Source organism: Nilaparvata lugens, chromosome 4 (genome assembly GCF_014356525.2).
Source record: "Nilaparvata lugens isolate BPH chromosome 4, ASM1435652v1, whole genome shotgun sequence".
Classification (NCBI taxonomy): Eukaryota; Metazoa; Arthropoda; class Insecta; order Hemiptera; family Delphacidae; genus Nilaparvata; species Nilaparvata lugens.
The window spans coordinates 63,103,010-63,116,734 of NC_052507.1; the positions used below are offsets into that span (position 1 = coordinate 63,103,010).

The 13,725-nt window shown below is 35.0% G+C and overlaps 1 protein-coding gene across 1 annotated transcript in view; it reads right to left on the reverse strand.

Annotated features, from left to right (window-relative positions):
- Positions 1-13,725, reverse strand: part of LOC111053004 (tachykinins) — a 267,422-nt gene that overhangs the window by 68,543 nt on the left and 185,154 nt on the right. The window contains exon 3 of the mRNA XM_022339832.2: positions 9,678-9,757. The gene's annotated coding sequence lies outside the window, so the exon portion shown is untranslated. The remainder of the gene's footprint in view (positions 1-9,677; positions 9,758-13,725) is intronic.

Consider the following 13,725-nt stretch of genomic DNA (forward strand, 5'->3'; position numbering starts at 1 on the left):
TAGAGGTGTCTGTCATTGAGTCAACTGAATTCAATACCACAACCAGAAATTTGATCAACTCATGAAATATATGTTTGTATGATAATTATTATATTCTTAATATTAGTAGACGATAAAAATTTATACAGTTTTTAAAATATCTTATTCTATTCAAAATACCAGCCAACAAATATTTTGATCTGCAATTCAAATCTGAACCGCGTGATCTGGAGTCAGCCATTTTTGTTAGCTGCCCTGCTGATATAATTGTTACAACTTTTGCCGATAGATAGCGCAATCGGCAGTGCCAATCAGACGACCTTTTTTCAGGTTTTAGATTCAGGTTATGTTGTTAGGAATCATTGTCACCAATTCGTAAGTTATTAGAATAATTTTATTTGCGGTTTCTATAAAAAAATGTAGATAGAGGAAAAATGTTGTGTACATCACGAGCGAAAAATACTTCTTCTCCCTCAGGAAAATTGCTGCCCTCGGCTTCGCCTTGGGCTTCGAACTTTTTCCCACAGGGAGAGAAAAAGTCGTACTTTTCACTCTAGATATACAAATAACTATTGACGCATCATCACGTCTAAACTACTGGACTAATTATCTTGAAATTTCGCATATAGATTCCTTATTTATTAATCGAGGATGGTTATAGATCAATTTCAATCTCTTCAAGATTCTACTCGGTCAAGTTTTATAATAGACCCTTGCGGAGCACGGGTTTACCTGCTAGTAGATAAGACCAGATTCATGAAATCCCGGATTTCCAAATCTTCAAATTGTTAAATAAAATCTTAAACTGTAAATTGTGTGTTGTGGGAGAGTCAATCAAGTTTTTCAATTATTTTTGAAATAATGAATTGGACCGGATATATTAAATCTTTAATCTTGGACATTGATGACATGAAGAGTCATTGAGAGAACATTATTGGTCACAATGGGAGTAAAGGTTATGGGGGGGATCTATATGTTGATATGTTAATCCATAACCTTCCCTCATTTTAAGTATTATTGTAAATAATGTGATAAATAAATAAATAATAAATATATCATGATGCATAAGCAAAGGCTTTTTTTAATATGTTGAAACTTCCTATTTGAGTGATAATACTGTGGAATATTTCTTCTATGTTTGGTTTTGAAACACCTAAATTTGAAAATCTACGTTTTCAAAATAATAAAGAACTGAAAATTCTGTGAAGTGAACAAGACAACCTATTTCGGACTATGTATAACCTTATCCAAATCATTTGGGGTAGGTATAGGATATGGTTGCCTTATTTTTTCTCTCTCTATCATTTTCATGATGCACTTATTGTATCAATAGAAGAAAGAATATAGAATAAAATAATGAAGGTACCAAATTTAATAATAAGAATTATTGAAAAACTCTTTGAAAATGAAGAATGTTTCTATTTCATTTATTTATGTGAGTACAGGCGACGTTGTTTATTGTCATTGTTTATTGTTTTAAAACTCTTTGAAAATGGAGAATGTTTCAATTTCATTTATTTATGTGAGGACAGGTGACATTTTTTATTGTTCCATATCGACCATCTTCACATCCCGCTTTGCCTGAGACTATTCATAAAACGCTAGTAAGAAAAAAGACGAAAACAAATGTGTCAGAAAAATTCCCATGTTCAAGAACTTCACATGATAACTACACACCAAGCCATCAGTTGGGAGTGGTCAATGACATTTCAGAATAGAATCATCGTTGACTCCAAAAATGGTTTTGAGAATGAGAGTTGACCCAACATTCCAGTGAAAACAAATCTGATGTCTAGCTTATCAAGTGGACACCTACACAATCACAGTGACTATGAATGAAGTGTTGATAAGTGATTCTATAGTCTGTGTACATACACAATATCACGCGAGCTGATGTGGAATAAACTGACAAAATCCAAACTAGACCAGGTGGAAGAGATCTGGTCATGCATTCGGAATTGCACAATAAACATTGGTTGAATTGTTGACTGATGACTAAATTACGCCTTGTCTATCGCACAGGCCTGTGAAACGGGACTGACGCTGACAAAATCCATGAATTCATGAAGCTGACAAAATCCATGAATCCATGAAACTGACAACGTCCATGAACTGGTCATCACTTCTAATGGACCATCATCCTTTATCGTTCAAAGCACCGTTTAACAGCTCTGGTCACTTCACATCGTGCAATAAACTTTTATCAGAAACATTGTGCTGTTTCCAGTGTGCACCGTCAAAAGCTGTGATAAAGTTTCAACAACACAGGACATCGTCAAAAGGTGGTATGTTGTACACTGTAAATAGAACGGCTATTTGAGGAGTGTGTGATCCAGCTTGCCAAGGTTGTTGCTATAGTGGAGTCCACGTTATAATGACAGTGGAGAAAGATAGGAGAAAAACGTTGCCGATCCTCTGTCTTGTCAATGCCTTCTATAGGCGATCGCTGATATAGGTTTATAAATGTGATATTGACGGTTCATTCTCGTTAGGATGATCAATTATATTGTATCAAACAAGAAATCATTTTTCAATGATTATTAATTATTATTATAATGAATATTAAATGATAGTTGAGAAGTTGATATTGTAGTAATTATTCATATTAAATAGAAGACTAAGAAATTGTCAAAAACCACAGATTTATTGATAGTTAAAAAGACCGGTTTCGGTTGTTACACCATTGTAAATCTCTGATGAACTGTTAAATTGACAAACTGAGTTTATCAGAGATTGACAATGGTGTAACAACCGAAACCGGTCTTTTTACCTATCAATCAATCTGAGGCTTCAGACAGTTTCTTAGTCTTTTATTTAATATGAATAATTACCACAATATCAACTTCTCAACTACACAAAACGTGATACAGGTTTATTGATGAAATATAAACGTTCATTCTCGTTTATCAATCATATATTATTAAGCGATGAATTGTATTTTTCATTAATTTCATAATGAATTTTCATGATTAAGATGAAATATTTTGTTTATTGATTATATTTCCATATTGTTGAAGAACGATCTGGCAACAGAGCTAAGAGAGAAAGAGATAGCGCTATCCACTTTCTTGTATGAGAGACAAGGATAGCAATACCATTATATCGGGGCACCGAGCTTCGCTCGTTATTTTTACTTTCCTTGCCCTATTACCATAGGTGTAATAGAGCTCCACCCCATCTATATAAGTTTGGTTTCTTAGATATAATTTAAACGAAAAATTCCGAGTAGAAAAGATTGAGCATGGAAATCTCTACAATTAATGTTTGGTAACATTTTCACCTGAAATTAAGAATGAGCCTGAAATTTGAGAAAATGTGATTATTAAATTGCAAACTGTTGGCAACTGTTGATTCTTTTAAATCATTCACTATGAAGAGATAGCAGATCTCGTGTGTATCCAGCGTTATTGTCCTGTCACCAGCTGGCTCAGATCTTTGAATAGTAGACTTGAGATGCGCGTGAACACTAGCGCCAGGTGATTAATTTTCATAACGGCAAGGAAAGTTGTGTGAGTGCGCCACACCGGATTTTTTGATTCAACATTTGGTAAATTGGGTTCGCGCTCAGCTGATAAACAGCCAATCGGAGATATTCTTGCGTTGTCGACAATCTATCAACTACGAGAAAAAAGGTTAATGCAAATTCTTGAAGTGAGTTTTATGTTAACCATAGTAAAACAGTGAAGTTCCACCAGAAACTTTTTATCGTGACGTCATCACTCATAGACGAAGGTATGCGTCAAGCTTCTAATTTGCCAGCCCTATAGCATTTAGTTTTGGCTACGCTCCCAGGGGAGGCTGAGCACGGACTTAGCAGTGTGATGCTGTCCTGTGATGAATTTAGTTCCACCCTATTGACAGAGAACAAGAGGTAAGGGACTGGTCTTAGCAGCTATTAATTATTTACAACTCAGCCAACCTGTGATACTACTGATGCTTCTGAGATATTGTGATTCTGTGATACTGTGATACTGTGGTACTATGAGACTGTGATACTGTGATACTGTGAAACTGTTATACTGTGATACTGTGATACTGTGATACTGTAATACTGTGAAACTGTGATACTGTGATACTGTGATACTGTGATACTGTGATACTGTGATACTGTGATACTGTGATACTGTGATACTGTGATACTGTGATACTGTGATACTGTGATACTGTGATACTGTGATACTGTGATACTGTGATACTGTGATACTGTGTTACTATAATTGACCGAAGCGTAGCTGAGGTCCCAGTTTCGACTCTATCGGCTTTTGTCTGTTTGTTTGTACCGCAGTTACAGTCGCAGATATTGTCCGATTTGGATGAAATTTGGTATACAAGTTCTTCGAAACAAGGCGCAGAAACGTATGTGTAACGATTTTTGATAAGACCTCCGGTTTTGATATGAATTGTGCCGCTCAAAAATGTGCTGTATTGAATGAAAGGTATCGTTGGAATGCTATCGATAGAGGACAAGAGTTGTCAGCGTTTAACCTTGAAACGTCTGAGCCGCTCCAAATCATACTGTTTTTATTAATATTGAAAAAACTTCTCACTTGATTGCACCCATTCCATCTTCCCTTTTCAACATGATATTTCCCTGTTCCATAGATGAATAGTTTCTAGACCTACCGAACCAGCCGGAGACATAACAGCTTAGTTAGCTCTTGTTTTCGTTTTAGTATGAAATCGGAAATCGACTTGTGAGCAAAAATATACTGCATAGGCATAACAAGCCGCCATAAACATTGAATCCACTTCTCATGGAAAACATTATTAGCAACCTCCTGTAATTGTCACCAACAAACCCATCTTATTTAGAATCATTTTCCGTCTCACTATCGTCTGTGAGACGATTCATCGTCTAAATTGCATACTGCATATATTACATTTTTGTGTCAGTTGACCGATTTTGTATAATTAATTGTTAGAAAATTTGTCATATTGTAAATATGGGATGATATGAAGGTACCTCCTTGAGAGACATTTATAAGTCCGGTGTCCCTGGAAGCAATTTCTATAGCACTTTCAATGGGGAAAATAATAGATGGCATGGATAAATCTTTACAATATACTGTACTTTCTTAATGGCCCTTCTCATTAGTTTGAAAGTTGTAGGCTATTCATGAGCGAGGTCTACTGTTCGCAGAACTACTAGTGATAATGCTTCTGATGTTGGCAAATCTTAAGTTCACTCAACTGGACAATTGGACAAGATCGCACACCCACATCGATATTTTGCTGTCCTTATAAATTCTAATAGATTAAACAGATGATTTCAAACAGATTGTGTTTGCCAAGTTCCGATTAATCTGATAGAATTCATAAGGACGGCAAAATATCGTACAAACAAAAATCGATGTGTGTGTGCGGGTTTCACGGTATAGTTAGGTCCACGTTATAATGGCAGTATTTGATCAACATTGGTGTTGCTATCCTTGTCTATCATTCGACAAAGCAGATAGCGCTATCCTTCTCCACCCCAACAATGTTGCCAGATCGTTTTTCAAGAATATAAAAAGTAAATTCGTATGGCTATTGTTGGTGGGGAGTCCCTTGCGGGAAGGTCCCACCGCCTGAATATATAATTTAAGCCGTCAATGGGCCTTACGACTGTCATACTTCAGCGGGACCGACAGTTTAGCGTGCCCATCCGATAACACGGGAGTGATCTGTTTAAAAAACTTTCAAGAATATAGATTCCATTCATAACATAATACACAACAACTAAAATATTATTACTCTTTGGATATTATAACAATAGTCAAAAAGGAAGCAGTATGAAGCTGATATCATAAATAAATATATATTTCATTCATTTAATAATACACAACAACTAAAATTACTCTGAGTATATTGTTAACGATATTCAACAAGGAAATACAGTGGCAAAACACTCTGTTTGTAATCCTTTGTTGATTTTGTTCAAGAAAATCGTATCGCCAAGGTACAGATGTTGGGAAATTATGTATTAAGGGAAAATGTACGAGGTGGAAAGTATCTGCAAACATTGAACTTGAGGGAAATAAAGGCGCGACGTGAAAGTGGCACGTGAATATTCTCGAGTGTTATTCTGAGACTGGACTTCAAACAATATTTTTCCAGAAAATTCTTTATCTCTCTCACCTCAGCCTTTCATATCTCCATCTTACTTACCTTATCCTGTGTAAATTCATCTCTTATCACCTTATTCTCTCTTATTTTCATCCTCCCCATCTCAAACTCCTTGAAAATCTTTATCTTTCTCTTTCTCATCTCAGCCTATCTTATCTTCATCTCTCTCACCCCTCCTCTCTTTTGTTTATCTCTCTCATCTCAAACTCCTTGTTCTTCCTTCTTTAGAGTACTTTTGCAAGAGACATAGCTCTTATCCGACCTACTCTGTCAAGGCGTAGAGTTGAACATGCTTCCCTAATGCATTTACGTACTTGAACACCTACTTTTATTATTTGCATCCTGTATTACTATCACAACATAAGCAGGATAGAGAAAAAGTTATTAGTTTATCACTTTTGAGACAGAAAAAGAGCATCAATCGCCATTTTTGTTTGTCAACATAGAAGATGGAAGTAGTATGCTGTTTGGTTTTATCTATTTTCTACTATTATCGATTCAATCTGATCCATCCATTTTCAATGTCAGAGAGAAAAGATAGCATAAGAAGATATCCCATGGTACAGGTCGTTTATGTTCCAAATTTCAAGCAGATTTATCATTCTATCAAACTCAAAATACACGAAATCAACCAGACTTTTCCTCTGTACAATCCAATTTCAAAGAAGGAAACGTCACTATCCACTCAATCTTTCCTGTCATTTGGACGCTACAAATTCAGTTGGAGTTGGAGACATAATATCACTAGACATAATAGAACGTAATCGAAGTTGAATGTTTGAGAAATCGGACAGGAAATGGATCGGATCGCCAACGAATCAACTGATGGAGAATCTTGTCGGAGCAATTCAATTACGATCATTCATTGATGTATTGATCTGGAGACGTTCAGCAGTGGAAATATATAATCATCATCAGCTTCATTTATTCATTCATTCATTCATAGATACAATGTCATTTTATGACAAAATTCATAATGTAGTAGGAGAGCACTCATAATTCATTGAAAAATCTGGTGTGGCGCACTCACACAACTTTCCTTGCCGTTATGAAAATTGATCACCTGACACAAGTGTTCACGCGCATCTCAAGTCTACTTACAAACAAAGATCTGAGCCAGCTGGTGACAGGACAATAACGCTGGAGACATACGAGGTCTGCTATCTCTTCATAGTGAATCATTTAATAGAATCAACAGTTGCTAACAGTTTGCAATTGGATAATCACATTTTCTTGAATTTCGAGCTTATTTTCAATTTTAGGTGAAAATGTTACTGAACATTAATTGTAGAGATTCTCATGCTCAATCTTTTCCACTCGAAATGTTTTGTTCAAATTGTATCTGAAGCCTGATAATTGGGAATCAAAAATCAAACTTTGCATAAATGGGGCGGAGCTCCTGAAATTTTTACAGATATGGGACTTGTGGCAGTTGATAGAGCTTATCAATGACAATTTTAGGTATAAATTTAATCAAAATCGTTGGAGTCGTTTTCGAGAAAATCGCGAAAACCCTGATTTAACAACATTTTCTCCATTTTAGCCGCCATCTTGAATTGATCAAAAATCGCAAAAACCTGTTTTTGACAACATTTTCTTCATTTTAGCCTCCATCTTGAATTGCATTTGATCGAGATTGTTCGTGTCGGATCCTTATATTGTAAGGACCTTGAGTTCCAAATTTCAAGTCATTCCGTTAATTGGGAGATGAGATATCGTGTACACAGACTCACACACACACACACACACACACACACACAACACACACACACACACAGAAATTTAGAAATTTGGGTACCTTAATTTTTTCAGAAGCAATAACTTTCCTTACCTATGGTAATTGGGCAAGGAAAGTTAAAACGTTTTAATGATCGCAGGTGGACTCTGAACTGTTGGGAAGGTATTTTGGGAAGAGCAAAACTGTGTGTGAAGGCCCATCTCCGCCATTTGAGATTATTGGACAAGCGTATTTCTATTTCTTATAATCATCCTGGAGCTGATTACATTCTTCTCTCGAAATATTTTACCTCAAATTAGTTTAGAAAAGGGAAAGTTATCTGTTGATTATGTCTGGTAGGAGTTAGATATTCCCTTATCAACTTGAAATCGGACAAGCCTATTCCTATTGATGATAATAGTTTTTAAGGCAAATGTATTATTGAATTTCCTATATATTTAACTTTGAATTAGTTTTTACTTTCCTTGCCCTATTACCATAGGTAAGGAAAGTATTGCTTTCCGAAAAAAATTGAGGTACCCCAATTTCTAAATTTCTATACGTTTCGAGGTCCCCTGAGTCCGAAAAAGTGTTTTTTGGGTATTGGTCTGTATTAATGTGTGTGTGTGTTTGTGTGTGTGTGTGTGTGTGTGTGTGTGTGTGTGTGTGTGTGTGTTGTGTGTGTGTGTGTGTGTGTGTGTGTGTATGTGTGTGAGTTTATGTGCGTCTGTGTACACGATATCTCATCTCCCAATTAACGGAATGACTTGAAATTTGGAACTTAAGGTCCTTACACTATAAGGATCCGACACAAACAATTTCGATCAAATGCAATCCAAGAAGGCGGCTAAAATGGCGAAAATGTTGTCAAAAACAGGGTTTTTCGCGATTTTCTCGAAAACGGCACCAACGATTTTGATCAAATTTATACCTTTTGATGAGCTCTATCAACTGCAACAAGTCCTATATCTGTAAAAATTTCAGTAGCTTTGCCCCATCTATGCAAAGTTTGATCTTAGATTCTCAATTATCAGCCTTCATATACAATTTAAACAAATTTCAAGTGGAAAAGATTGAGCATGAAAATCTCTGCAATTGATGTCTAGTAACATTTCCACCTAGAATTGAAAATAAGCTTGAAATCCGAGAAAATGTGATTATTAAATTGCAAACTGTTGGCAACTGTTGGCTCTATTAAATCATTCACTACGAAGAGATGGCAGACTTCGTGTGTTTCCAGCGTTATTGACCTATCACCAGCTGTCTCATATCTTTGAATAGTAGACTTGAGATGCGCGAGTACACTAGCGTCAGGTGATCAATTTTCATAACGGCAAGGGAAGTTGTGTGAGTGCGCCACACCAGATTCTTAGAAGGTGGGATTATGTGTTGATTATGTCTCGTAGGATTTCAATACTTTTCGAATTTCCTTCCATTTTAAGTTGAACAAACATATTCCTATCTCCAATAATGATTATTCATCTGATGGTGGATCTATTATTGAATTCTCAACATATTCAACTATTTATTTTTCTCTAGAAGGTAAGATTATTTTTGTAGATTATGTCTTGTAGGTTTTCAATATTTTTCCAATTTCCATCCATCTGAAATTAAACAAACATATCCTCATTTCTGATAATAAATTCTAGGATGAATCGATTATCCAATTCCGGAATCTTTTACCTCAAATTAGATTATTGAATTTTCACTTCAAATTAGTTTTTTAAGGTGGAATTATTTGTTGATTGAAGTCTTATAGGCTTTCAATACCGTACTTTTTGAATTTTCATCCATTTGAAATCGAACAAACATATTCATATATCAAATAATAAGAAGTTCGAAGGTGAATTGATTATTAAAATTCGGCTTCTCTTACCTCAAATTAGAGCGAGAGATTCGAGGGAATGGATGACAGAACAGATGCCCTGAGAGTCTCGGCTGATTTCTCCGCTAGGCCTGCAACAAAATGATAAGATAAATCATTATTCGACTCGGGCTCACATCCACATTACGGAACGCGTGATCTCCCAATTTTGACTCGAGTATTCAAAATGAATAGGTGAGGAATTATGGTGGAGTGGAAGCCGAAGACGGGAGAAAACGTTTAGAATAACGAAGGAAGATGGGTGATGAAACTAAGTGGAAAGGATTGATTGATTGATTGATTGATTGAGTACTTTATTTATGTAGATTACAATATATACTGGCTTATACACTTATATACAATAGCTTACAATACAGCAAAATTATAGATGAATTTACATAATATAGACTAAGAAAATAATTATTGAACTGTATATGATATGAAAAAGCAGTTTGTAATATAATAACTATAGATAATAATCATATTGTTATGCATCTACATAAATTGGCGGAGCTTTGGACATATCAATGTCCATTCTTCGGAAAGAATATTAAAAATATCCTCCCCACTAACTCTCTACCAAAAGGAGAGAGATGGAGGGAGAAGGAAGTGAAAGAGGGGAAAAAGAATGGAGAAGAAAGATGGATGAGACCAAGTAGGAAGGAGAGAGAATTAGTGAGAAGGTAGTTATAGGGGGAGAAAAGAATGAAGAAGGAAGATGGATGAAACCAAGTGGAAAGGAGAGAGAAGAGGGAGAAGGGAGTGAGTGATAGAGGGAAGAGAAAATGAAGAAGGAAGATGTATGAAACCAAGTGGAAAGGAGAGAGAATGAGTGAGAAGGGAGTAATAGAGGAAAAGAGAATGACGAAGAAAGATGGATGATGAAACCAAGTGGGAAGGAGAGAGAAACAGAAAGAAGGTAGTGAGTGATAGAGAGATAAGAGAATGAGGAAGGGAGATGGATGAAACCAAGTGGAGAGGAGAGAGAAGTGAGTGGCAGAGGAAAACAAAATGAAGTGGGAAGATAGATGAAATTGATTGATTGAGTACTCTATTCATGTAGATTACAATATACACTTATAGTGCATACACTTATATACAATAGCTTACAATTCAGCAAAATTATGGATGAATTTACAAAATATAAATTTAGAAAGTAATTATTGAGCTGTATATAATATGAAAAAAAAACCAATTTGTAATAACTATAGATAAAATAGATAATATTGTTATGCATCTACATAAATTGGCGGAGCTTTGGACATATCAATGTCCATTCTTTGGAAAGAATATTCGAAGTATTCTTCCCACTAACTCTCTATCAAATAAGAGGAGGGAGAGATAATAAGAAGGAGAGAGAGAGAGAGAGAGCGAGAGAGAGAGGGAGAAGGGAGTAATGGAGGAAAAAGAGAATAGAGAAGAATGAACGAAGATGGAGAAAAAACCAAGTGGAAAGGAGAGAGAAATGGAGGGAGAAAGGAATAGAATAAAATAGAATGACTGCCTTTATTTTATACCTACCAATGATTGATTGATTGATTGATTGATTGATTAGCTGCCTTTATTAAAAACCTAGGAGGGCGAAGTTAGGGCGCAGCCGGCCCTCTCTTACACTTAACCCTCCAATACAAATGAGTCAGATGAGTGAGAAAGGGGGAAAATTGATTTATAAGGAACTGGCGCATTCTTATATAATTATAATTCCTACAGAAATTGAGCTTTTTACATCAATATTGTTGAAAAGTTTTATAGGGAATCGCCAACTGAGTATGATAAAATCTTTGTTTATTTGTTGTCTCGAATTTGTCTGGAAATAAACTAAAATTCCATCATTATGCATTCGGATGAAAAGTTCACATTTTTTTGACAAATCTCCCAACTGTAGTCTCAGTTTTTCATTCTCACCATGCATTCATTGATTGAAACTCTGTTGATGCAATTAGAACGCATGCAAAACCTATTTATGAAAAATGAAAAATTTCGGTTGATGAAAGCGATAAATCAAACGAGCGAATAATCATTCCGGTCGAGCGCCAAGACAAATAGTCTGTTTTTGATGGACATTGATTGTTCATTCAATAGCTAGCCCTGCTTTTTCTCACTTCAACTGATTTTTCTCTCTCGCTCCAAATGTAGTTCTAACTCGCTGAATAGCTCCCGAACGACCGGAATTATCATATCAAAAAGTCTCCATTCAATTCATAAATGCATAACTGAAAAATCATTTACGAAAACAAAATATGATTTGAAAACTCATATCAAAAAGTCTTCCTCCATTCAATTCATAGAATGCATAACTGACAAATCATTCACAAAAACAACATACAAAATTAGCAATTATGAACAGTTGTGGTGAGGTCCACGTTATAATGACAGTGGATAAAGATAGGAGAACAGAGTTGCCGTTTGTCTGCCTTGATTAATTATATTTCTACATTCATAAAAACTTATTTGGCAACGTTGTGGAGCTAGAAAACGATACTGCTATGTGTTTTGTGGGATAATAGACAAGGATAGCAACACCAAAGTTAATCAAATACTGCCATTATATCATGGACCTCACTATAGCACATTGATCACACTAGGAGTCAAATCTGCAAAATCCGTTGATATCAGTTTGAATAATGACTAGCCACATTTTTGAGAACGTTATTTCCAATTTAAACTCTCCGTTCATCTACTCTCTCTTAAATATTCATGATTTTGTTGTATGAACTTGAATTAAAAATAAATTGATGAGGACTAAATACTTGTAGACGAATAACTGTTCAATCGAGTCACCTCAGCATCTATATCTCTAGTGAGGTCCACGTTATAATGGCAGTGTTTGATTAGCGATGGTATTGCTATCCTTGTTTATCATCCAACAGAGCAGATAGCGCTATCTCGCTTTCCTCTGTTGCCAGATCATCTTTTAACAATGTAGAATCAATAATTAATTAACAAAATATTTCACTTTAATCAAGAAGATTCATCATGAAATCATTAAAAATATAATTCATCGCTCAATGAAATATAATTGATTATTTTAAACGAGAGTGAACCGTTAATATTACATCAATAAACCTGTATCTGCTACCGTCTATAGAAGGCATTGACAAGACAGAGGTTTGGCAAAGTTTTTCTCCTATCTTTCTTCACTGCCATTATAACGTGGACCTCACTATAGTTTTCCATTGCCACCGCCTTCTGTAGTACAAATCTCTAATTCAATAACTCATACCGGTATATCCGATTATAATATTAATCGCTGATAGAAGTAAACTATATAACAATTAATATTATACAATATATTATTCGAGTTTGTTCTTCTGTAATTCTTCAAAATTATATTTTGAATATTCGAATATTTCCTATTTTAGTTCTAATAATGTAAAATATTTCTTCTATGTTTAGTTTTGAAGCATCTAAGTTTGAAAATCTACCATGTAAAAATACTTGAGGACTGAAAAATTTGTGTATTGAAGAGCAACAAGACTCAACCTATTTCGGACTATGTGTTATCTCAATTTGGAGAGGAATAGCACAATATTACCTTATTTTTTCCCTCCCTATCATTGATAATGTACTTATTGTATAAATGAGCAAAGAATGAATTATTTTCACAAATAAAATAAATCTCTTCTCAATTTTCGTGGAATTAAATTATATTCTGGTAGTTAATTTCATTGTAGCCTATTTATTTTTTTGTGAAAATTCATTCATTCTTCACTCATTTATACAATAAGTACATTATCAAAATGATAGGGAGAGAAGAAATAAGGTAACATTGTGCTATTCCTCTCCCAAATTCATATAACACATAGTCCGAAATAGGTTAAGTCTTGTAGTTCTTTAATTCATAAAATTTTCAGTCCTCAAGAATTTTCACAAAGTAGATTTTCAACAGTGCAGAAGTCGAAATCAATAGATACTATCTGCTTCGTCTAATGACAGACAAGGATAGAAAACCACTGCGTTGATCAATTTTAGAACATGAATCACTCTAAAGATACTGTTCAGTAGCTATTAATACACCATCAAATAAATATTTTGATTGACAGGCTTCCTCAACAACAAA